Genomic DNA, 23094 nt, shown 5'->3' with positions numbered 1-23094 from the left:
TCATATCGTCTTCTATGTTTCTTGTGTTTCTATGTTGGTGTTTACACACATCTAGAGACTTACCTATTATCTCCTCTGGGGAATGTTTTCATTTTACTTTTACTTTTTTTTTCCCCTTATTCTTGGGAATATACCTCTCTCAATTAGAAAAGTGCCTGAGTCTTTCTCTAGAGTTCCAGTTAGGTGTGCTTGATGGGAGCAGGGAACTTTGTCCTCTGTGGATAGGGTAAGGCTCCCTAGTGACACCAAAATCTGATGTGGATATCATCACTCTGGCAACAGTCAGTAAAGAAGTGAGTGTTGGAGCTGGCTAGTGAGTTCACAATCCCATCTTTTTTTCTGTGCCCAAGTGAGCTGACTTACAACCTAAAATTTACATATGTTACATGCACATCCCACATCCTACCCCCCACCAGGCACATGCTCCCTACAGAACACTGATCATGGTGTTTACCTGAGCCCTCTACTAGATCTGTCCCCAGTGTGAAGGAAATTCAGTTCGCATAATCAGACATGCAGGTGCACATGAGCCCTGCCACAATCCATATCTCTCTCAGTTCCACAGCCTATATCCAGAATTCCCAGTCATGAGGTAAAGGATTCCGCTCTCTATGCTGTGAGCTGCAATACTGCCTACAGGGCCTGTTCATTCTACTTTAAATCAGGAAAGTTATGGCTGCAGCTCTGTCTCAGCATATTGAGAGTAGAACTCTGGTTGTGGGGCAGGGATGGGAAGAGAAGCAAAATGGTCTTTCTTCAGGGAATAAAGTAGTTGCTCAGCCCCAAGCCAGTTCCCCAGGCTGGACTTAAAGCAATTGAAGACTGTCAAAGCTGTACTCACTGAAAACTACCATTGGTGTGGGATGCAACAGCTTTTTTCACTTTTGCTGGAAAGATGCTGCTCCTCAGGCTTGGTAAATATGCATAAGTTGCTGTTGTATGTGGCTGGTGGCCATGTACCTGTTCTCTCTCTACACCACTTCACAGAGTCTCTTCTGTTCTATCTGTTCCCAACTGAAAATTTCTCTCAATCTGTCCCCTGAGGACATTGTTCTTCCTTTGCTTTTCTGATACTTGTTTGTATGTGAACATAGTGCAACTTCTCATTCACTCATCTTGAATTGCCCCTGAACATTTTAGTGTTACTTTTAAAAGCATACATTGATAAAAACAGAAATGGGAAACGGTTTTTAGACACATGCATGAAAAACATATTTACTTACACATGAAAGAAGAATCACAAGTGTCTCATGGAGGCCTGTGATTAACGGACATTTCTAGAAAGCCACACTTGCACTGGATCAAATGAATGGTATTCTAATCACTCTCTTAACAGATGACGATTGTGTTTACCTCTTCTCTTCTAGGTGTTCTTTTAGACCTTGTCCAATCACTGGTAAGAAGGTGAAATCCAGCAAAAATCACAATGAATCCTGAATTCAAAATTTTGCAGTGGTAGGCATAAAAATTACAAGGTTGAGTATTCTACTACACTATGTAATGTATTTGCTTAAAAAAAAAAAAAACTTTTCATTTGCCTCAATCTTCAGGAGGTTATATAGAGATTTGAAAAATTTTAAAAGTTTAAAAGCATTTAAAAATAACACAAGAAAAAATTTCTCATAACATTTTTTTTTTTTAAAGATTTATTTTTATTATTTTTTCATTGGAAAGGCGGATATACAGAGAGGAGAGACAGAGAGGAAGATCTTCCATCCGATGATTCACTCCCCAAGTGAGCGCAACGGGCCGATACTATGCCGATCCGAAGCCAGGAGCCTCTTCTGGGTCTCCCACGCGGGTGCAGGTTCCCAAAGCTTTTTGGGCCGTCCTCGACTGCTTTCCCAGGCCACAAGCAGGGAGCTGGAAGGGAAGCGGGGCTGCCGGGACTAGAACCGGCGCCCATATGGGATCCCGGGCGTGCAAGGCGAGGACTTAACCACTTGCGCCACCGCGCCGGGCCCCTCATAACATTTTTATAACAAACATTTTAAATATCTTCTGCACATCATTTGCCTATTATTTTCAATTCAAGTGAGTTTTCTATGAGCCAAACACTTACTTATAACACAATTGTTGCATAAACTGATGAAACATATTTAAAAGTTAAGTAATTCTTACGATAAAAAATGGCCAATTGAGCATTACTTTAAGCTAAAACCTAGTGATTCGTAATACGTGGTTATAATACTTTCCAAAAAGTATATTTTGTTCCCCAACCTAAGTAGCCTTTATTTTGATATAAAGTTATAAGACAAAATTACCACATGAACCTTCATTGAGCCATTACAGCGAATTCTCTGAAAACTTTCCAAGATGAGGTTAATCTTCCCTTTTGGATTATTATTATTGAATTTGGAGAATTTAAGGGCCCTGAAGTTGAGTAACAAACATTGAATGGATGATGTTTTGATGGCAGTACAACTGAATATTTTGTAGCTGTTTCATCACAAAGAAACTCTGGGGATTTCCTGCAAGTTAATGAAAAATTACCAAAATGTCCAATCTGCTGTTGGAAGAGGTCAGAGATCATTTCTCAAATTGTCTGGAGCTATGAATGTTCTCAGAAATAAGAGATATGGGTATGGCCGGATATTTTAATAGATTTTAAAATGCGTGTGGCTCTTTGGCAGATATATTTGAACTTTCACTTGGAGATACAGATAATAACTCCACAATAAGATTCCTAGGCTATTGGTCACTTTTCTATAAATACCTCTAAGGTCTTTAAAATATTCATTCAAATCTAAATGCTGCAACTGAATATCAACTTTCATTCATTTTGAGAGAAGTTAATTTCAATGTATATTTTTGGGAAGTGGTTTATCTGCCTAAAGAGCAGTTTTTACAACTGCACAACAAAACCATTAAGGACTACTTTATTGGTTGAATAGAAGTTCACTACCTAATAAGACAATACTTATATTCTACAAACATAGCCATACACAATACCATAAGTTTGTCCTTCAAAAAATCTTGAATTAACTTAGACATTAAAACCTATTTATATTACTGCTTACTTTTTTTAAAGATTTTTTTTTTCTGGAAAGGCAGATTTACAGAGAGGAGATGATACAAAGAGAAAGAGCTTCCATATGCCGGTTCACTCCCCAAGTGGCCGCAAGGATCAGAGCTCAGCCAATCTGAAGCCGGTAGCTAGAAGCCTCTTTCAGGCTTCCCATGCTGGTGCACGGTTCCAAAGCTTTGGGTCATCCCCTACTGCTTTCCAAGGACACAAGAAGGTAGCTGAATGGCAAGTAGAGCAGTTGGGACATGAACCAGTGTCCATATGGTATCCCAGCGCTTGCAAGGAAAGAATTCAGCTACTGAGTCATCATGCCTGGCCCATGACATAAGCCTTTAAAGTAACTAGTGCTTCTCAGACATAATTCTGAAACCTTTCATTTAGTTATCTAGATTATGAAATATACATCAGAATTTTACAAGATTGGCTTCCAATGCAGATTAATATGTAGAGTTATAAAATAATCTATGACTTATTAAGTCAAGTCTTGTTCAATAAAGAAGTTGAAATAAAGAGGTAAAAAAGACATCACAGAACTAGATTTAAATAGAAGGAAATCTGCTCAGTTTTCTTTTCTAATTCTTATGCTCCATCAGGTACTTGATATGCTGATGATCCAAACTACAACTTTCCCCTACATCCCTCCCAATTTCCAAGTATACATATGTTTCAAAATCACCTGAAAACCACCACACACTGCTAAACTACATCATCATGTGCTTAAAAACCTGTGCTTAATTTTAAATTATTATTCCTGTTGTTTCGCACAAAATTTGAGTATATGCTCAAGATCTGCTCAGACGTCAGCAATGATACCACCAGGGCCCAGCGGCATGGCCTAGCGGCTAAAGTCCTCACCTTGAAGGCCCCGGGATCCCATACAGGCGCCAGTTCTAATCCCAGGAGCTCCACTTCCCATCCAGCTCCCTGCTTGTGGCCTGGGAAAGCAGTCGAAGACGGCCCAAAGCTTTGGGACCCTGCATCCACGTGGGAGATCTGGAAGAAGTTCCTGGATCCTGGCTTGGGATCGGCATAGCATCGGCCATTGCGCTCACTTTAGGAGTGAATCATTGGACAGAAGATCTTCCTCTCTGTCTCTCCTCCTCTCTGTATATCTGACTTTCCAATAAATAAATAAATCTTAAAAAAAAAAAAAAAAGAAGAAAGAATGATGCCACCCTTGCTTTGACCTTATCTGACAAGGTTTCTTAGGTTTATTACTTACATAAACCTTGTCAGATAGGGAAAATGCCAAATAATTGGAACAATTTTAACTTCAGTGAACAGGGAAAGGAGCAGATTCAAGCTTGTAATATGAGTAAAACTTGAGTCTGAAACTCAGGACTTTTGCCGGCTAAGTTTTGAATGATTTGTGTTTCCTTCCCTGCAGTAAAGGGGGGAGCAACAAGAGTTTCTGCTTCCAGGCAGGAAACCAATGGGGAAATGGTGTGTGCACTGAAGACTGCCAGGAGTCAATAAGCTGAACTGTAAAAAATATTCTGAACCTAATTTTGATGTGAATTTAGAACAGGCACAAGCACTTACTGACCACCTACACCAGCACATCCCATGTATTATAATCTTGAAAGCATGATCTTTAGTAGAAAGAGAGTGATTTCATTGTTAAGACATGCCATATGACCCAATAATGTGAGATTAATAGTGCCAGAGCTGGCTAAGTTTGTTTATAAAAATCAGCTTCCATAGATATTTAACGGCAGAAATGGATTGATTGTTTTTTTCATTTTAAAGGAATGAAAAGGGAAGAAAAGCCCTTAAAAATGTATAAAATCATACTAATGATTTGGAAGGTATAGCTAAGATAAATATTTCGATGAAACTTCTACTAAATCAATTTATTATAAATACTTTTACTTTATTCTAGTTTCTATAAAGAATTTGACAAAAATATTTAGTTTGTGCTTGTTACTTTAAATAAAATGTAGACTATACTAAAATGTTTTATTTATTTATTTATTTATTTAGATTTAGGTTTGTTTATTTTTATTGGAAAGTCAGATTTACAGTGAGAAGGAGAGAGAGAAAGGAAGATCTTTCATCCATTGGTTCACTCCCCAAATGGCCACAACAGCTAGAGGTAAGCCTATTAAAAGCCAGGAGCCATGAGCTTCTTCCAAGTCTCCCATGTGCGTTCAGGGTCCCAAGCTTTTGGGTCATCCTCTACTTGTTTCCTATGCCACTAGCAGGAAACTGGATGGGAAGTGGACCAGCCAGGATATGAACCAGCACCCATATTGGATCCTGGAGGATATAAGGTTAGCATTTATCAACTAGGTTAACACTCTGGGCCGGATGTTTCTTCCTTTCTTCCTTAGAAAAAAAAAATCCTTTATAGAATGTGGACATTGGTGTGCTGTTTCAAGTTAGGTCCCTTATCAGAATGCCTCTGTATTTTGGCATTTCTATTTCTGGTCCCACACAATGTTAATGTACTTGGGAAAGCAGCAGATAAGGGCTTGAGAACACATTGCAATGTGAGAGACCTAAAAATAGTTACTGGCAGCATTCCCGTGGTAGCCTAGTGGCTAAATCTTCACCTTGCATGCACCAGGATCCCATATGCATGCCAGTTCATGTCCTAGCTGCTCAACTTTCTGTGCATTTCCCTACTTGTGGACTGGGAAAGCAGTAAAGGATGGGCCAAATCCTTGAGAACCTGTACCCACATGGGAGACTCATGGCTCCTGGCTTTGTATCAGTTCAGCCTGGGCCATTACAACCACTTCAGAAGTGAACCAGCAGGCAAAATTTTATCTTTCTTTCTCTGTGTAAATCTGCCTTTCAAATAAAAATAATTAAATATTAAAAACAAAGAAGAAATAAAGAAAGAAATGTATTTCCTGGCTTCTAACTTCAACCTGGCCCATCCCCAACTGCTGTTCGTTTTGGCGAATGAGTAATAAGATGGAAGATCTTTTTTTTCTTGTCTACTCTTTGCTCTGTCATCCTGCCTTTCAAATAAATATTTAAATATGCATATACATATTTGCATATTTACACATTGTAAATATAGCTGTTGTCTTTATATTTATTTGTATGAAAGCATTTACACACAAAGCTGACATTATTTTCATAGATAATTTTCCTTAATTAAAAGAAATATCTGTTTAGTCCAATGAAATAGTAAGGGTAGTTCATGTAATTATATTTGTTAAATTTTTTGATAGACATATCAATACATATCAACATAGACATTTTTGTTTGACATTGAAGAAACTCTATGACACAGTAAATTCATTGAATTACATTTCCAACAAGATATCAAGCTTAACTAACATAAAAGCCTATAATTTCAAATACCCAGAAATTCCACATAAAATATCATGTTTAATGACTGGTTTTGCAATAAAAGAAGGAAAGCCTCAAATATCATGAACAGCAGTCAAGCGAAGCCAATCCAAAGCAGTTGAAAATTTAATGTGTCTCATAAAGAGTTTACATGCCGCATCATATTTTTGACCTTTTACTCAGTGAAAATTATTTTGATTCTTACAACAGCATTCTGAGGCAGGCACTATTATTTTCACAGTTTACAAATATAAAACTGACATGCCAAAATGACAATAAGGCTGCCCAAGATTCCACAGACTACAAATGACAGATATGGACTTCAGATCTACCAAACTGATATTTAAGTAGGTACGCTCATCCGGTTCATGGTCTCTTTTTGATACAAAGAAAAACAAAACCTCTAAAGCAAAACGTTTAGAGATATTGACAAGTAAGTAGAAAATGTAATGAAAGAAAAATAGCAAAATAAAAATTAAAATATTTGAAAAACCTATGAATAGAATTTCTATAAATAGAGCTCAGCATGATAGCCTAGTGACTGAAGTACTTGCATTGCATGCACCAGGATTCTACCTGGGCTCCAGTTCATATTCCAGCTGCTTCACTTACTATCCAGCTCCCTGCTTGTGGCTTAGCAAAGCAGCAGAGAATGGCCCAAAGCCTTGGGACCCTGCAACCACATGGGAGACCTGGAAGAAGCTCCTGGCTCCTGGCTTTGGATAGGCTAGGCTCCAGCCGTTGTGGCCACCTGGGGAGCAAACCAGCTGGTGAAAGATCTTTTTCTTTGCCACTCCTTGTCTCTGTAAATCTGACTTTCCAATAAAAATAAATCTTAAAAAAAGAATTCATGTACATAAAAATAATTTCATTGAAAGTAAAATGCATTTTATATGTTGGATATTATTTAGTAAACTGTTACATACTGAATATACTTTGAATACAAAGTGTAGAAGAACTCTAAAATTACAGATTAGGTGAAGTTTTAATGCGTATTTTTATGCCTCCAATTAAGGAAATGAAAACCCACACCTTCAGGCTAAAACTAAATCAAGTCACACCTGAGCACATCCAACCACACACATCATAACCTTTCATTCCTGGAGTGTGACCAGGTGAAGCAGAATTAGAACACTGGAAACAAGTTTTCCTTTGGAAAATATTTTTATACTACAAATATTTTTTAAATGTTTCTTAATTTCCTTGAGATTTAAATATATAATGTTAATATTATTTCATTTTATCATTATTACTATCATTGAATTTTAAAAGCTCATTTTCCTATGGCTAAGAAAGTTTAACTAGGATATCACTGCCTGCTTCATTGAAAAATACAATGCTGTTCCATGATTTACAGTAACTATAAATTCTGTCCTTTTCCTGGCTTGAAATAATTATTTACACTGTTATTAATCAGAAACACAAAAATAATCATAAAGTGCAATCCCTATGCATACAGCATGCATTTTTTTCTTTCAACAAAAAATACATATCACACATTTAAAGATAATTGTCTCTTTAAAAATATTTATTTATTTGAAAGGCAGGATTACAGATAGTGACAGGTAGAAAGAGATTCCACCTGCTAGTTCACTTCCCAAATGGTCACAAGGGATAAGGCTGAGTGAAGCTAAAAGGCACATTCTCAGATGATAAGCAAGGAAGTGAGTCCTTACAATGGGATTTGGAAGAAAGAATTCCTTTGCCCTTTGAATGCTTAGAATATTATAATTATCTAAATCCTCTTTTCTCTCTGCCAAACCATCCATTTTTATGATAATAAAATAATTAACAATATTGAGTTCTCAAATTACCTCCTTGCACTTTTTTTTAAACACTTATTTATTTTTATTGGAAGTCAAATCTACAGAAAGAAGGTGAGAAAGAAAAATCTTCCATCCTCTGGTTCACTCCCCCAGTGGCCCCAATGACTGAAACTGAGCTGATCTGAATCCAGGAGCGAGGAGCCTTCCCAGGATCTTCCATTCAGATAAACTGGCGCTTATATGGGACCCTGTGCATGCAAGGTGAGCACTTTAGCCACTAGTTACCACACCAGGCCTCTTCATGCACTTTTAGCATGCATTTTTAAAGTGCACATTTTAAATTGAACTTGTATGCATTTAAACATTTAATTTGTACAGTGTATTTATGAGTTTGCTCCTATTATAATTTTCAGTGGATCAGCGAAGAAGAAAAAGGTTAAGTGGCCTGCCATTATCAAATTTGACCCATAGCAATATTGGTGATACTAGAAATCACTACATAAATGCAAGTGAATCGTTCAATAATACCTTATTAGAAGATAGAAAAATATTGTCTAAATAGCAAATATATTGTCAAAAATTTTCTCATACATTTCTGATACTTTCAGTGTTGATAACACCAGGCAGTTTGTTAAAAGTTCAGAAACATGAGATAGTGAAGAGATTAGAAGGACCATGTCAATCCTTAATAGTATGTACTCATTTATTTCTTAACATTATCATCTCATTTATGATTTTACTCATTTTCATTTTCAAATACCAAACATCATTTTGATCATTTACTAGTTTTTCAGGATGCTATGTAATCTGTAAAATCCCAGTGAGATTATTAAAGCCCAGAGAAATCAGCTAAGCAGTTAGAAATGATAAAATGAGAAACTGGTCACTTTGGAGGGGAGCAAGGATGTTACAGCCTTGCATTTACTCTATACTGGACTATTAAACAAACAAGAATACCTCCCAATTACTTCTTCCTTACCATTGCTGTGTATAACTAAGTCACAGAATAATCAAATTGAATGATTATAGTTCAATTATCAAAGAAAAGGGAATGATAGCACTTTCTTTAAAATGGTAAGATTTTAAAAGAGGTAAAAATTTGTCTTCCTTTACATCGTAGCTTCTACAGTACAATAACTATATATTTAGACCCTCCCAGCTTCTGGGTAAGATTTTGACTTACAGCAAATACAGTTGATGAACTGTATCACAACTGGTTTAGTATTTATATAAAACTGTATTGTTCTCATCATCCCCAATCATTCCTTTCATAATTTACTCAGTCTCCAGCAGTGTTGTTCATTTAACAATACATTCAATAAATATTTTACAAAAGACACAGCTTTCTTAAGTAAAAGCTGCTCAGTCTCCCGTGTCTATGTTAATTTTCCTAAACATAGCTAAGACCTTACATTCATGCATTTTAAGCATATTTTGGATCCATTAGCTGGTATCTTTCACCTTGTCATTATGCTCAGATATAACAAATTTCAGAATTAAATGAATAGAAGTTCATCACTATTATGTTTTTTAAAGCATCAAATCAACAGATCTTCTGTTGCATTCATAAAATAACACAAGAAACAATGTAGGGTCCTTATTTCAACAGCTGGACAATTTTAGATCTTACTCAACAGCCTGCTGAACTGTTCCTTTTTCAGAGACATAGATAACATCCAAAATTTTCCTGATATCCTTATTTTTAACTGTGGTTGCTGCTGAATCAAAACAGTTGAATTTGAAACAAGTTCAATACCATTGCCTCCAAGGACTAATTGATCTTTCTTGGGCTTGAGACACTTAACAAGAAACACTTTGCCTCATCCAAATCCTACGGATGTACTTTTCACCCAAGAAGTTCCGGATTTGTACCAGAGATGCGTTCTCCTGAATTATCACATTGATAGGCAAGTGAGCACACACTGACCTCATGTTATACTGGAAACCCAGTGTAACTCCCTTGATCATATTCTGGATGTGACTACAGGAGGTGTGAACAGTGGCCAGTTCCTTGCGATTTCCCCCAACACTGGTCAACTCCTCTTTCCCAAGAGGCTGAGTTCCACATAGATGTGATTGAAATTCCTTCACAGGATTCCTCTGGGCCCTGCACAATCACTGTGCGCCCCTTCAGACTGATGTCGACATTTTCTGGAATGTCCACAGTCTGATTGCCAAGAATGGTCTTCATTCTCGCAGTGGATGCAGTAAAAAGTTTCTCAAAAAATATTTTTGGATGTTCAGACTCTACAAGACAATAAACATCAGAAGCATCTAGGGTATAATCTACAGTCTCAAACCCCACTTAGTTTGCTTTGTACAAACAAGTCAAATCTTAATGTTTATTTCCTCATTTGCACATAGCAAATATACACACATATTTATACATATACAGGTATTTAGATAGCATGTTGATGTATTACCATAGGACTATTAATAGCATTAATAGGGGGATGTTCAAACTATTATTTGCAGCTGATCTGCCTAATTTGTACACAAAATGGTTCCAGCTGACAGACATATGCATTAATTTTTGTATTTTTATGTTATCCTTCATAAGGATAGGATTGAGGAGTGACAGAGACCACTGCACTTGAAAGCATAACACATTTATCACCACAAGCTGCAAGAAATAAGTAACAATTTGTTAGAATAAACATATTTGGATAAGGTATAATTTTTAGAATGCCAATGACTATAATCAAGAAATCATATCAAAATAAGTTACTGCTATCAATTGTACTGCGAAGTTCATCACTTGTCAAATGAAGAGCCAGAGGAAATTTTATTATATGTAAAAAGTTAGTCATGTAACTGACAAGGAAAGGAAATACTGTAGTCCTGTGTGAGGTCCCAGTGAGAGGAAGGCATATGGTACAGCTTACAAAGTGATTCATTCACTTTCTGACACTGTGTTTGTTTTCTGAGGAGATTTATTCTTTAAAGATGTTTCATCTGCTGATTTATCTCTTGGACATATCCATTCTTTACCTCTGAAGAGATCAAAATAGCATTTTAAATGCTTTTAGGACATGTGGAAAAAATACTGATTCATTAAAATTTCTAATAGTAACTTCAGCTTATAGTTATTACGCTAAATACTTAGAGCCATTATTATGAACCCTTGAAAAGTAAAACGGAACCTATAAAAAAGCCCAGACTTTCAAATGACAATATGACTTACTACAAAGAATTTTTCTAGTCTTGAAAATCTGTACCTAAATGAATCTCATATTTGCACACAATTTTAAAATTTTCTACTAAAATTCATACTATGCATAGAACTGATTTATTCTCCTAAGTTTGAAATATTATAAGACATAAGAGCATACACTCAGAAGAGCAAAGGTCAATACATTTTCACTTTAAATTCAAGTATGTTTTAAGATATGAGGATATATTTTTGAAATTGTAACCTCTAAATTAATGTCCTATTAATATGGCCTCAGTATACAATCCATTTTGTGAGGTTTCTATATAAAAAAAATATGGTATACTATTACTTTTTTGACCATACATTGGAAGTAAAATAACTAATGAGATAAGTTTAAAGAAAAAATATTCAAGATTTTTGAGAATTTTCTTACAATGAACCTTAAGTATTCTTTAGTATTTTGTTAACATGATTTGTTTTAATTTTCTGGAAGATTTATCTATTGATTTTTTTTTATGAAAAAGCAAAAATGAGAAAGACAGTTGGATCTTCCATCTGCTGATTCACTCCCCAAAAGGCCACAAGAATTGGGATCGGTTTAGGCCAAACCCAGGAATCTGAACCTCCAATCTAGTCTCTAATATGAATGACATGTAGGGTCATCCTCCATTGCCTTTTGTGGTTCATTAGAAGTGAGCTGGATAGGCAGTGGAGCAGCCAGGACTGGAACTGGTACTCCACTATGGCATGCTGATATCTCAGGTCGCAGCTTTGCTCACTGGTCACTCTAACATGATTTTTAAAAGATTCAAACCATACAAACTGTTCAAATGTTAAAGCTCAGTATGTCAGCAGGGGTCCTTTCTGCCCTGTAAATGGAGACTTATGAATGGTACATTGGAATAAAATATATATTAAATAAAAACATCATTCTACTCATTTTTTTGCTTACCTAGCATTAAAGCAAGAAGAAGAAAATGATAATGAACAGCAAATAACTGATAAGAAAGCATGGTACTTTCTATTAAATTAATAAATCAGTCCCTTGAAATGTTAATGCCTATAAAAACCTCAAATATCAATGACTTAAAACTTTCAATATCAGCAAAGCACATTAAACCATAGCCTGCAATACCAGAATCCCATATGGACACTGGTTTGTATCCCTGTTGCTTCATTTTTAATCCAGTCCCCACTAATGCACCTGAGAAAGCAGTGGAAGTTGGTCCAATTGCTTGGCATGGACACATGTGAAAGGTCTGGCAGAAGCTCCTGGTTTCTGGCTTTGTTCTGGCTCAGTCATGCCCACTGCAGCCATCTGAGAAATGAGCCAGCAAGCAGAAGGTTCCTCTGTCTCTCTCCTTCTCTATATTTCTCTATAACTCTGCCTTTCAAATAAATAAACTTTAAAAAATATTTACACATACTAACTCATAGGAACAATGACTTTATACAACTTCTAGCCATAAACATGAACATACAAGTATCTCTTTGATACAATAATTTCATTTCCTTTGCATAAACATCTAGTTGAGATTGCTGGATCATATGATAATTTTGTAATCCACTATGTAAAGAATCATTATATGGTTTTCCATTATTGTTGTATTAACGTTCTTACCAACAATACATGTAAGTAACTGAATTTCCATCAGCATTTTATAACTTACTGATCTTTGTGTTAGTAGTCATTCTAACTAGGGTGATATCATTATGATTTGAGTATGCATATCTTTGATAATTAATGATGTTGAGCAATTTTTTCAAATACTTGTGGCCATTTATATAAACATATCGGGTTTTTTGTTTTATTTTGAAGATTTACTTATTTTTATTTGAAAGGCAGATTTAAAGAAAGAAGCAGAAAGAAAAAAGATCTTCCATGTACTGGTTCACTCCCCAGGTGGTCACAATGGCCAGAGCCAAACCAATCCAATTTGAAGCCATGACACAAATTAGCACCCATATGGGAGGCGAGGATTCAGCCACTAGGCCATTGCACTGGGCCCTACATAGCACTCATGCGAGGGGAGGATTCAGCCACTAGCCCATTGCGCTGAGCCCTACATGAATCATTTTTTTAAATTATGGAAATAAATTTTGCATTTATTTGTGTGCATGATGAAGGTAGGTGGTCTGGTTTCATTTTTCTGCATATGTACATCTAGATTTCCCCACATCATTCATTGCAAACATTGTCCTTTTCAAAATATATGCTCTTTAAGTCATGTTAAAAATCAACTGGCCATAAATACACAGATTAATTCTTGGAGTTTTTCTGCTAAGTCCATAAATGTCACTATCACAATATTCTAGTTATTATAGTTTTGTACTAAGCTTTGAAATGAGATTCTGTGATGCCTTCATTTTATTTTTTCCTCAAGATTGCTCTGGTTCTTATTGATTTTTGTCATTCCCATATGAATTTTGCAACTGTTTGCTAGCTCTGTGAGGAATATCATTGGTTATTTTGATGGGTTTTTACATTGAATCTATATCAAAGTGCATGTTTTGAGTTTAGGCTACATAACTTCCAATGTCACTTCCATTTATAATACACTCTGAGAGGCAGCAAATGATGGCTAAAGTACTTGGATTCCTACATTAATTTTGGACACCTGAACTTAGTTCCATGCTTCTGGATTCAGCTTTGTCCTCACCTGACTATTGAAGATATATGGGGAATAAATCAGTGGAGGAAAGCTCTCTTTCTTTCTTTCTCTTTCACATACAATATAGACAAATAAATACAGATAGCAGTTTATTTTTTTCTAAAAACAACTAGATATCCTTGAAAGCTCTGCCTGATTCCAGTTCTTTGTGGACTGGTTAAGAAAATCCTAGCCAAATACATTTCAGACCAGTTATCAAGGAAATTACCAAGACTTATAAGTGCCATGCTGAAGCACCTGTTATGGCAAATTTTAGAAATTTAAAATATAAGTGGATCAATAAATTAAAAACTTAATATATGATGTGATACAAAAATAAAACTAATTGATCACAACTGGGTCACAGAGAAAGTGTTATTTTGAAGTGCTGGTACATAACATAAAGCAATCAAACATTTATACAGCCCTTGCTATATATATATAGGTGCTATATTTACATTTCGTATCATGAAATAACTAAATTAAAAAATCACATGTCTCTTTTAAAAAAAGAAATAAAGGAAGAAAGAATAATGCAATGAACGAAATTCACAATACAATGCTAATATGTAGAAAGATCTTAGTATAAATGCCTCTTACGTCAGAAAATAAAAACATCCACATATCATGGGCTTTGATGAAAGATCAGATTATTACCTACAAACAATCTTCCCGAAAGATGGAAAACTCAAAGTATAATTATAAATACATCTTAGATTGGAGAAGAAAGAAACACATTACACTACAACACAGGATCTGCTCAGTAATGTTTAGACTGCAGGAACATCAATTGACCCCTTCAACAACAACTTGCATGTGGAAAAGAGAAAAGAAGAATCTGAACTATTCCAAAATGACAAAATTATTTCCATCATATTCAAGCATATAGAAAAATATATTCATGAGATCTGTGAAAATTCAAACACTAAATATATAATTAACAAATGACTACTATAAGTTTCCAGTATAAAATGCACTGTGATTGCATGAGAAAGTTTGTATCTTCTAGTACTACACATAGAAATGTTTATAGATAGAATGATATAATTAGTGTCTGACTTAAAGTAACATAGTTGTAAGGAGGTAATTGGTAGAACAGATAAAACTAGTTTAGACATAAGATACTGAAGATACATGAATGGTAGATATGGATTCATATATATATGATTTTTTCATCTTCTATCATAAAAGTTAAAAAGAAAAAATTGTATCTTTCAAGTCTTTGTATCATAGTTATCATAGGGTAAGAAAGTTCAATTTGCACTTATAATAAAATTTCTCTACAATAGAAGTTTGGACTGTTAAAATTTCTAATATATCAATAATAACAGAAATATAGAATATAAGTTATGTCATTATTTTTGAGTTTGTGATTATAGCTATGCTTTTTAGAATCACTCTAATTTCCATGGAACTATATCTGAGTTATGACAGAAGAGAGAGACGGGAATCAAAAGAATTAGGCCATGACCTACTGTCTCCCAGGCTACATTTTAGCAGGAAGCTAGAATTTGATTCTGAACCAAGATTTGAGCGAAGGCACTCAGATACAGTTGCAAGAGTCCCTAGTGCCCAACTCCTGGAATGTTTGTGGAAGCCTGTCATTATTAAGGTAAAGGTCTGATGTCAATTTATAGAATACTGTACATTATTACTAGTAACAAATGGCTTCTGATTTTCCTTATTGCTGATGGCAAACATCATTATGTCAATAATATGATTGGAAATCTGTGCCTAAAAATGCAAATGTAGGAAATGGTGAGAAGTAGCATCTTCTTCTGCTAGAAAATGATTTCAAAGATTCTTGTGTGAATTTTTGAGGTAATAATAAAATTGTCTTTTGAGAGATGTGCTACACAATCACAGTAAGTTAGGAACTTCGGATGAAATTTATATACTCACACAAAGGAGAAAGAAAAACAGGAAACTGAAAAGAGGGAAAGAAATACGATGAAATTAGGATGCTGATTCAAACAACAGAGGTTCAAAACATGCTTTAATCTGTATTTACAAACTAGAATAATGCATAATTGGTTTTAAAAAGTAAAATTTACCTCTAAAAGTTTTCATCAGTTGTTGTAGCCAAACTGTTTGCTTCAAGTGACTAAGCCTAAACAGCACTGAGTTTTCCAATTCAGTCTGCTTTCAGATATTTCCACTATTACCATTTGCACAGATTTGGGTAATTAATAAGATCCACTAAAGCAGAGCTCTATCATGAATGGATGACTGATCTGATACTGAATAGCTAAATTCCGTTAGTGCTTCACTTACACAGGAATACTGGCAGGATTGTAGGGCAATTTGTGTCTAGGAAAAGGATTTTTGTCTCTTTCCGTCTATAACGAGGAAATTTAATTTTGTATTAATTTAAATTTAATTTTGTATAAAGTGTGAAAATAAATAACGGTCAGCATGTGTTCGGCACATGTATGTATGTGTTATAAAGAGGTATGCCAAATCAAATGTGTAAATTACAGAATTCAAGTTATTCCGATACCAAACACTATTAGGAGTACCAGTTAGCAAAACTCACTGTATCCTAAATAATAATATAATTTACTGTGTTAAAGACTGTCTAAATGAAATTTATAAAAAATCATATCATATAAAGGAGCAAACAATTCAACAGAAATAAAAGACATGAAATTTTGTGCTGCTGTAGATATAGGACTATAGATCCCCTTCTCAAATGCTGTTTACATTTCTTTTGGATATATTCCTGGGAGTGGGATAGTTGGGTCAAATGGCAGGCTTATTTGCAGTTTGTTAAGCACTCTCCATACTGACTTCCATTGTGGTTGTACTAGCCTACACTCGCCCAGCAGTGAAGCAGGGGACCTTTCTCCCCACATTCACACCAGCAGTTGCTGTTAGTAGAGTTCTGATTGTAGGCCAACCTCAGTGGAGCTAGATGGAATCTCATTGTGGTCTTCATTTGTACCTCCCTGATGGCTAGGGAGCCTGAGCATCTTTTCATATGTCTGTTAGCCATTTCAATTTCTTCTTTTGAAAAATGTCTGCCCATTTTCTTTGCCCATTTCTTCACAGGTTTTTTGTTTATTTGTTTACTGTCCCTGGGTTTCTGAAGTTCTTTGTAGATCCTGGATATTAGTTCCCCATCTGTTGTGTAGTGTGCAACTATTTTCTCCCATTCCATTGGTTGCTTCATCACTTTTTTGATTATTCCCTTTTCGGTACATAAACTTTTTAGTTTCATGTTATTGCATTTGTTTATTTTAGCTTTGACTGGAGGGGAAATCCCAGAGCTTTTGGAATTATACCATAAAACTAAAAGTAAAATAGAAAAATAGACATTAAATTATGTACCTATAATATGTTTCATAAAGTGTCCTCAAAGTTTAGATGCTAATTTTTTTTTAGATTTATTTTTATTATTTTTTCATTGGAAAGGCGGATATACAGAGAGGAAAGACAGAGAGGAAGATCTTCTGTCCAATGATTCACTCCCCAAGTGAGCGCAACGGGCCGATACTATGCCGGTCCGAAGCCAGGAGCCTCTTCAGGGTCTCCCACGCGGGTGCAGGTTCCCAAAGCTTTGGGCTGTCCTCAACTGCTTTCCCAGGCCACAGGCAGGGAGCTGGAAGGGAAGAGGGGCTGCCAGGATTAGAACTGGCGCCCATATGGGATCCCGGGCGTGCAAGGCGAGGACCTTTAACCACTTGCGCCACCGTGCCGGGCCCGATGCTAATTTTAACTTTAATTATTCAGCTTAAAGCTAAATTTGTAATGTGACTTTTGACTACTAAGCTTAGACATAGTCTTAGGGCTTGAAATTTGCTGCTTGTCCATAGGGAATTGTCAATCCACTTTCAACTAGTAGATGCAGTTTACAACTGAAGCTATATTTGGATCTTTAAGGCTAGGCCTTTGGCAGAAAACATAACACATAAAACAGTGAGCACCACTGTATAATTGTTTTGTTACACAGCTAGATGTCAAAATGTTTTGTTGTGGCGTGGCCTAGAACTAAAGTCCTCGCCTTGAACGGACCAGGATCCCATATGGGCGCCAGCTCTAATCCAGCGGCTTCGCTTCCCATCCAGCTCCCTGCTTGTAGTCTGGGAAAGCAGCAGAGAACAACCTAAAGCTCTGGGACCCTTTACCTACCTGGGAGACTCAGAAGAGGCTCTGAGCTCCAGGCTTCAGATTGGATCAGCTCCAGTTGTTGCGGCTGTTTGGGGAATGAATCAACAGACTGAAGATCTTCCTCTCTGCCTCTCCTTGTCTCCATATATCTGACTTTTCAATAAAAATAAGTCTTTCAAAAACAAATGTTGTGTTCTTAACACACCATTAGAATTTCCTATACCTTTTCCCTCAACTCCAATAGAACTATGGTGATATGCTCTTGTCACTGAACTTCACATGGCAGGAAGCACGGCCTCTTAAATTCATGTCTCAAGTTACATGAAGTTTTTAAAATTGCTCTGAGTTATTTCTAAAATTAATCATATGAACATTCTCAATTACACTGAAATTACTCTGCAGTTTAGGGCACCCTAATTATCATCTCAACTAAAAGTACTGAAAGTTTTTTTTGCGACTTTTGTCTATCTGAACAATAAATCATTGAATCTGGCTATAGTAACTGCCGAGATTAAATGAAGTTCTTCAAAGTTAACTTTATAAGCTTGAATTATTCTTTATTTTATTTCCTTGTCAATTACTGTTGCTAAATGTGAAATCTTCAGTGTGCAAGAATCTGAGTCACATCTACCTGATTTTCCATAGTCCCTTCCTTTAAATGACATTTGTAGAATGTTAAAAAGTGATAAAGCAGGCTACTGTTGATTTCTGTGCATTAAAAGTGCAGTCTTCTGCCGCAATACACAGATAACATCTGAAGGTTTGTTTGGAGAAGAGCTGCACTGAGGTCACTTTCAAAACAACTAACCACTGCTGTTTATGACCCTGAAAGGGCAGAGTTTAGGAATTTCCTGCAGAGATTGTGTTTTGTCTAGCACTTCTTTTCAAAGTATCAGGAGACTCAGCTAGCCTAGTGCCACTACCACAAGCAAAGGTGTACAAACGGTGTAAGTCTGACAACATGCATCAAGAATTAGAGGTAAAAGAAAAAACAAGGAGTACAAATACAACAGAAGTGTTTACTTCTATGTTTAACAGAAATCAAAGTACTTAAGTAATTCTCTTTATTGCATAGCTTTTTAATTTGAAATACTTTATTTTTTAATTGTAGTGAATGGCTTTGAGTAAACAGAAGCATACCTTCAGCATTTTCTATGGAATTTGCTGTATTTCAATTAATAAAACCTGTGCTGTGCTTTGTAAGCTTTTATGTATTATGTAACATAAATAAGAGGAAGTTTAAGTTTCAAAAATCCATTATAATAGCACATATATTATTATAAAATTTTCCCTTGAGGCACTTTATTTTTGTTACTAATTTATATGTGCTAAAATAAATCTTCTCATTCTTTTGGTCAATAAATTAACTGTATAAAAATAAGATATTCAAAATGTTATTTATTAATCTCTATCTTACATATAAGTACTTTCAGAAAAGCATGAGTTCAAAAAAATTACTTAAATTAATTCCATGTACATTAAAAATATACATTAAGAGATATCCAATATTTACTGTTCTGGTCTGTGTTCCAAAATTTCCAGGTGATGAGTTCAATACATCCTTCAGCAAAATTATTTGCATAAATTATACTTTATCTCAACTCAGGCTCATACTGATATTTCTTTGGACTTCATTCTGTGAAATTTAAGATGATGAATGCTCTCAATGTTTCTTGAGGTTATGAATGATTTTGGCAAGAAATATCATTGCATGCTATGGATGGCAATTCTGTGAAATTAAAAGGTCTGCTGATGTAGATTCCTTAAAGAAATGGTGATCACCCTTGGCAAAGGTCAAGGAATGTCAAGTGGACTGAGCAGAAGTATCACCATGATGGCCTTTGGAAGCAGTAACTTCAGTTTTCTTTATCACATGTTACATATGCAAAAATATCTATTTATATAATTATTTGTCATAATTTCGAATAATACTAGCCAAACACTAATCCAAACACATAAGCCAAACATGAATAACAATTACAGTAAAAGTATTTTTGGTGACTTACAAGAAATCCAGAATGAAGGTAATGCCAAAGATATATTTCTAGATAATTTCTATTTAACAATGCCCAGATATACAGTAATTTCCACACAGGGGAATATGTTTTCTTGAAAACTCCCTGGTTCAGATTTTTGACAGAGCAACAGGCCATCCCAAACCTACAAATTTCTGGAGTGTGCCTGAAACAAATATTGCCAGAGGCTATTGTATGGACTAACAGTGTTTTGAAAATCTATGTTGAAAAAATTAAAGGTGATAATAACATGAATGTACTGATATCAGGAAATAAGAAAAATTACACAAAGTAGAAGTAAAACAAAAGAGCAGAAAGTACTTATCACTAAACTATCACCTTTCCCATAATGATGCTGTCAAGACACAAAGGATCTTTCAAAGTCAGGGATGGGTTCCATGGACCAGCAATGTGGGGTGCAGCAAATTAAGCCACTACTTGCAATACCAGCATATCATAAGGGTGCACACTGTGACTATTTTGGGGTTTACCTAACGTATGGAAGATTTCTCTCTCTCTCTTTCTCTCCGCATTTATTTCTCTAACTCTGCCTCTCAAACAGATTAATCAATAAATATTTTAAATTGAATAAAATAAGGGATGGCAATGACAGCTACCTCTGAGTAAAAAAACTGAATCTTTTTCATTGTATCTTTAAAAGGGATTTATTTATTTATTATTGGAAAGTAAGATTGAGAGGGAGAAGGAAAGACAGAAAGATCTTCCATCCACTGGTTCACTCCCCAAATAGCCGCAATGGTTGAAGCTGAGCCTATACAAAGTGAGGAGCCAGGAGCTTTTGGGTCTCTCACAAGACTACAGGGTCTTCAGGCTTTGGGCCATCGACTGCTTTTCCAGGGCATTTGTAGGAAGCTGATCTGGAAGTGTCACAGCTGGGATATGAACCGTACCCAATAGAGGATCCTGGTGCTTTCCAAGGGGAGGATTAGCCAATTGAGCTATTGTGCTGGGCCCTCTTATTGTATTTTGAAACAAGTTATCGTAAAAATGTTCTGTTTCTCTTGGAGAAATGAAAATAAAAACAAAAATATCAAAACCTATGAGATGTAGCAAAAACGGTTCATTTCTTTCAAAAAGCAGGTTTTTTTTCTTATTAATTTTTTTCACCGACTCATAGGTCATACAGTAGCCTCATTTTCTTCAAGATTTTTTTTTATTTTCTTTTTCATTGCTTCAGCAACATATTGGTCATTCAGCAGCATTGTATGAGCTTGAGGTTGTTGTTATTTTTCTATTTTTTCTTCCTGTTGTTATTGTTTTATGGTTTTTCATTAAAGGAGATGTATTAGTAACTGTGTAAATGAGATAGCATATCCAGATGTAAAGATATGCAATATGTGTCTTTCTCCAAATGAAAGATGAACTCCCAAGGAAATTGTTAAATATATCTTGACAATAGGATGGTGGTCTCTTTGTCATTGTCCATACCCATAACGCTGAGATACATAAATAGCAGAATGATGGACTTAGGACTGCCTGTGAAGTACCACACTACTGTAATAGCATGAGGCAAATCAGTCAGGGGAGGTGATCTGGAGAAGGGAAGAAGGGAAATCCCAGAGCCCACGGAACTGTATCATAAAATAAGAAAAGAAATTTTCGGAAAACAAAATATTCTGTTTCTCAGTAGATAAAATCTTGGTAAATACTATCTTGGTAGCTATCTGTTATCTTTGACAGCTCTTATTTAAATATTTTTTTGTAAAATGAGGTAGCAAAAATTAAGATAAACAAATTTACAGTTATCTATTTATATAACAATATATGCATGACTATGGATAATATTTCTAAACTAAAAAGTTAAAACATTCAGTAATTTATAAACACTACCTTTTTTATTTCAAAGTCAGATATACAGAAAGGAGAGACAGAGAGGAAGATCTTCTGTCCAATGATTCACTCCCCAGGTGGCCGCAACGGCCAGTACTGCGCTGATCTGAAGCCAGGAACCTGGAACCTCTTCCGGGTCTCACACTTGGGTGCAGGGTCCCAAAGCTTTGGGCTGTCCTCGACTGCTTTCCCAGGCCACAAGCAGGGAGCTGGATGGGAAGTGGAGCTGTTGGGATTAGAACCGGCACCCATATGGGATCCCGGGGCGTTTGAGGCAAGGACTTTAGCCACTAGGCCACGCCGCTGGGCCCTCAATATATATTTTTATAACTATAATCTCTTAAGTCTTCACTACACTAACAGAAAGCTGTTATTAAGGATTTATTTTCTATTTTATTTATTTAGCTAAAGTGGACAAGTTTTACATGTATCACAACACAGATTTAGTAGCGTTCTGATATTTCCCACCATATCTCTCCTGTCTGCATTATCTACCCACCTTCCTCCTTCCTTATTTTCTTCCAGTTTTTATAGAATATTTTCATTTTACTTTATAAACATGGGTTTAATACTCCATTAGATAAAGAAATCAGTTGCCAAGTAGAACATAATAATATTAATAAAGAAAAACTGAAAGGAAAAGACAATCTCCCATGGTTTGATTCATTCTTCAAATAAACATACAGAAAGTGGGACTTGGCGAGTCGACCAGGAAGTTGGAACTCAGTCTGAGTCATCCACAGTGGCAGGAACACAAACACTTGTGTGATCATCTCCAGCCTCCCAAAATGCACTAGCCAGAAGCAGGACTAAGAAACACAGTTAAACTGAAACCTAGGCACTCTTACAAAGGATATGGGTTCATAAAGTAGTAACTTCACTATGCACCCAACACTCAGCCATGGTACAGAATGCTTCTCTCATAGACTCTAGGAAATAATTGCTATATTATTAAAGGCTGCCAGCAATGTCATGTCCACTGGTTACTATCCAAGAGAGCTTTCTGAGCCTTAGATTATTCATGTGTAAAATACACACTAAAAACTTCTATTCAGAAAATTACGAACATATTAAATAAAAGTGTGTTTAAAAATCACAATCTTAGATCATAAAACTGCAGACACTTGATAGCTATAAGAATTATGATAATTTTGTTATAATTATTATTAATACCACTAATAATAACTTCGTGCCTTTAAGGCCAAAGTTTTCG

The 23094-nt window shown here is 35.7% G+C and overlaps 1 pseudogene; it reads right to left on the bottom strand.

Moving 5' to 3' along the window:
- Positions 1-9447: 9447 nt before the first annotated feature.
- On the bottom strand, positions 9448-10515 carry LOC121146552 (annotated as a pseudogene).
- Positions 10516-23094: the final 12579 nt, after the last annotated feature.

Source organism: Ochotona curzoniae, unplaced genomic scaffold (genome assembly GCF_017591425.1).
Source record: "Ochotona curzoniae isolate NIBS_2020 unplaced genomic scaffold, NIBS_Ocur_1.0 scaffold_4505, whole genome shotgun sequence".
Classification (NCBI taxonomy): Eukaryota; Metazoa; Chordata; class Mammalia; order Lagomorpha; family Ochotonidae; genus Ochotona; species Ochotona curzoniae.
Note: the sequence above shows the minus strand (reverse complement) of the source record. Positions and strands in the feature narration are given on the sequence as shown.